Source organism: Trachypithecus francoisi, unplaced genomic scaffold (assembly GCF_009764315.1).
Source record: "Trachypithecus francoisi isolate TF-2019V2 unplaced genomic scaffold, Tfra_2.0 Lachesis_group11, whole genome shotgun sequence".
Classification (NCBI taxonomy): domain Eukaryota; kingdom Metazoa; phylum Chordata; class Mammalia; order Primates; family Cercopithecidae; genus Trachypithecus; species Trachypithecus francoisi.
The window spans coordinates 22,786,369-22,790,925 of record NW_022681456.1 but is presented as its reverse complement, the minus strand read 5'-3'; positions in this window follow the sequence as shown (position 1 = coordinate 22,790,925).

Below are 4,557 nucleotides of genomic sequence, written 5' to 3'. Positions count from 1 at the left end.
CTTACCGAATTACAGATATATACTACTCTGAATGCACAAGTCTTGTACTTTCTCCTGCCCCAAGATATTCATTTTAAATTTAGCTGTACATGCTCCTACTTTTCCCAGGAGTACATACAGTGAAATAAACATTGTATGGGATCATACTGTAATATTGTCTTCAACTTTTTTTTGAGACACAGTCTGTCTCTGTCACCCAGGCTGGAGTGCAGTGGCTTGATCTCAGCTCACTGCAACCTCCGCCTCCTAGGTCCAAGAGTTTCTCCTGCCTCAGTCTCCCAAATAGCTGGGCTTACAGGTGTCCGCCACCACGTCCAGCTAATTTTTTGTATTTTTAGTAGAGATGGGGTTTCACTATGTTGGCCAGACTGGTCTCGAACTCCTGACCTCGTGAGGCTTGGCTTCCCAAAGTGCTGGGATTACAGGTGTGAGCCACCTTCGCCCAGTCGTCTTCAACTTTAAAACTCAATAATGTGTCCTAAGATATCTTACCATGACAGGATAGATAGAACCTATTATTAATGACTGCACCATATTTAATTTTATGGATGGACCATAATTTAGTTATCCAATTCCCTATTGAGAGATGGCTGAACTATTTTCAGTGTGTGTGTGTGTGTGTGTGTGTGTGTTTTGCCAGCATTCAACAATATGAAGTTGAGTTGCTTGATCAAAAATAATAAAATCTGGAAGCTGGGAGCAGTGGCTCACGCCTGTAGTTCTAGCACTTTGGGAGGCTGAGACAGGAGGATCACTTGAGCCCAGGAGTTCGAGATCAGTATGGGCAACATGGTGACATGGTGAGACCCCATCTTTATTTAAAAAAAAAAAAAAAGGCCAGGCACGGTGGTTCACGCCTGTAATCCCAGCATTTCGGAAGGCCAAGGGGGGCGGATCACAAGGTCAGGAGATCGAAACCATCCTGGCTAACACGGTGAAACCCCATCTCTACTAAAAATACAAAAAATTAGCTGGGCGTGGTGGCGGGCGCCTGTAGTCCCAGCTACTCGTGAGGCTGAGGCAGGAGAATGGCATGAACCAGGGAGGCAGAGCTTGCAGTGAGCCGAGATGGTGCCACTGTACTCCAGCCTTGGAGACATAGTGAGACTCCATCTCAAAAAAAAAAAAAAAAAAAAAAAGAAGGGGAAGAAAATAAATAAAAATCAAAATCTGAGAACTATTATTAAATTACTTTGTCTAAAAAGTCATACATTATAATTGTTTTTAGTGTCAGCATTACATCTTGATTAAAGCTGTATTTTAAAGTTCATACTATTGGGCTGGGCGTGGTGGCTCACGCCTGTAATCCTAGCACTTTGGGAGGCTGAGGCGGGTGGATCACCTGAGATCAGGAGTTTCAGACTAGCCTGGCCAACATGGTGTAACGCTGTCTCCACTAAAAATCCACAAATTAGCCGAGTATCGTGGCGCACGCCTGTAATTCCAGCTCCTTGGGAGGCGGAGGCAGGAGAATCGCTTGAACCTAGGAGGCGTAGGTGGCAATGAGCTGAGATTGCGCCACTGCACTCCAGCCTGGGTGACAGAGCAAGCCTCTATTTAAAAAAAAAAAAAAATTCAGACTATATTCATGTATAATTTATAATAAATCCTTTGGAAATTGTCCTCTTGCATATATTAAAAAACAAAATATAACAAAAGAAAACACCTGCCACGATAAAGTCCCAAAGGGAAATGGTCCAGAAGCTATTTCCGGCGCCTGTGGCCCGTGCGCCCCCTGCTGGCAGTAATGGAACTGGGAACAGGGCCCAAAGTAAGCTCGTTTTCTATGATGATGGTTCCACAATTTAAAAAAAGAAAAATGGCCGGGCGCGGTGGCTCAAGCCTGTAATCCCAGCACTTTGGGAGGCCGAGACGGGCGGATCACGAGGTCAGAAGATCGAGACCATCCTGGCTAACAAGGTGAAACCCCGTCTCTACTAAAAAATATAAAAAAAAAAATTAGCCGGGCGAGGTGGCGGGCGCCTGTAGTCCCAGCTACTCGGGAGGCTGAGGCAGGAGAATGGCATGAGCCCGGGAGGCGGAGCTTGCAGTGAGCTGAGATCCGGCCACAGCACTCTAGCCTGGGCGACAGAGCGAGACTCCGTCTCAAAAAAAAAAAATAAATAAAAATAAAAAAAGAAAAATGGGCCAGGCGCGGTGGCTCACGCCTGTAATCCCAGCACTTTGGGAGGCCAAGGCGGGCAGATCACGAGGTCAGGAGATCGAGACCATCCTGGCTAACACGGTGAAACCCCGTCTCTACTAAAAATACAAAAAAATTAGCCAGGTGCGGTGGCGGGCGCCTGTAGCCCCAGCTACTCAGGAGGCTGAGCCAGGAGAATGGCGTGAACCCGGGAGGCAGAGCTTGCAGTGAGCCGAAGCTTGCAGTGAGCCGAAATCGCGCCACTGCACTCTAGCCTGGAAGACAGAGTGAGACTCTGTCTCAAAAACAAACAAAATATATGTATGTATGTATATATATATATACACACACATATATTTGGCCGGGTGTGGTGGCTCACGCTTATGCCAACACTTTGGGAGGCCAAGGCAGGCGGATCACTTAAGGTCAGAAGTTCAAGACCAGCCTGGCCAATGTGGTGATATGTTTAAAGTAATTTTTTTTTTCTTTTTTGAGACAGGGTCTTAACTCTGTCGCCCAGTCTGGAGTGCAGTGGTGCGATCATGGCTCACTGCAGCCTAGACCTCTCGCCACCAGGCCTGGCCCCAAACCTGTAATCTTGAAATGAATCAGGGTGGCTTTCTCTCCTTTCTGACATGTCTGTAACCCCTGTGGCAGAAGTTCCAACCCAAACACCAAAACTCTGATTCTGGGTTAAGAATTTTAATTTAGGAGAGGTGCAGTGGCTCATGCCTGTAATCCCAGTGTTTGGGAAGCTGAGGTGGGTGGATCACTTGAGTCCAGGAGTTTGAGACCAGCCTGGATAACATAGCAAAACCTTGTCTCACTGGGCGCTGTGACTCACACCTGTAATCCCAGTACTTTGGGAGGCTAAGGTGGGTGGATCACTTGAGGTCAGGAGTTTGAGACCAGCCTGGCCAATATGGTGAAGCCTCATCTCTACTAAAAGAACAAAATTAGCCAGGCGTGGTGGCACAAGCCTGTAATCCCAGTTACTCAGGAGGCTGAGGCAGACGAATAGCTTGAACCTGAAAGGTGGAGGTTCCAGTGAGCCAAGATTGTACCACTGCACTCCAGCCTGGGACACAGAGAGACTCTGTCTCAAAACAAAAAAACAAGATACCCCGTCTCTACAAAAAATACAAAATAAGCTAGGCCTGGTGATGTGTGCCTGTAGTCCCAGCTACTGGGGAGGCTGAGGTGAGAAGATTGTTTGAGCCCAAGAGGTCAAGTCTGCAGTGGGCCATTGCACTCCAGCCTGGGCAACAGTGATACCCTGTTTCAAAAACAAATAAACAAATTTTAATTAAACAAACAAACAAAAAAACCCTCACAACACACCACCACCACTCTTTTGGTTTCAGGACTGTCCTTCTGTTTATCTATGAAGTAGGTTTTCATATATCCGTACCTTCGGCTATGTGAACTGTGGTATTTAGCTAGCCTGTAATTCAAGTCTTTAAACAGATGCTCAAGAGCATTTAACTCATATATTAAAACTATATATTCACTCGTAAAACCAAAATGCAAATACTTTAGTCATTCAAGTACCACCATACATTTTAGGGTTTTGTTTTATTTTTTTGAGACAAAGTTTTGCTCTTGTTGCCCAGGTTGGAGTGCAATGGCGCGATCTCAGCTCACTGCAACCTTCGGCTCACCGTAACGTCTGCCTCCTGGGTTTAAGCAATTCTTCTGCCTCAGCCTCCTGAGTAGCTGGGATTACAGGCATGTGCCACCACGCCCGGCTATTTATTTATTTTTTGAGACGGAGTTTCGCTTTTGTTGCCCAAGCTGGAGTGCAATGGTGCGATCTCGGCTCACTGCAACCTCTGCCTCCTGGGTTCAAGCGATTCTCCTGTATCAGCCTCCTGAGTAGCTGGGATTACAGGCATGTGCCACCACGCCCGGCTATTTATTTTTTGAGACGGAGTTTCGCTTTTGTTGCCCAAGCTGGAGTGCAATGGTGCGATCTCGGCTCACTGCAACCTCTGCCTCCTGGGTTCAAGCGATTCTCCTGTATCAGCCTCCTGAGTAGCTGAGATTACAGGCGCATGCCACCATGCCCGGCTAATTTTTGTAGTTTTAGTAGAGATGGGGTTTCGTCATATTGGTTAGGCTGGTCTTGAACTCCTGACCTCGGGTAAGCTGCCCACCTGGGCCTTGCAAAGTGCTGGGATTACTGGCGTGAGCCACAGCGCCCGGCCCGGCTGATTTTTGTGTTTTTAGTTGAGACCGGGTTTCTCCATGTTGGTCAGGCTAGTCTTGAACTCCTGACTTCAGGTGATCCGCCCAAGTGGGCCTCCCAAAGTGCTGGAATTACAGACGTGATCCACTGCGCCCAGCCATATTAGTATATTTTATTGCGTACACATACACAGAAAGAAAAAAAAAGAAAAAGAGAAAAGAAAGCA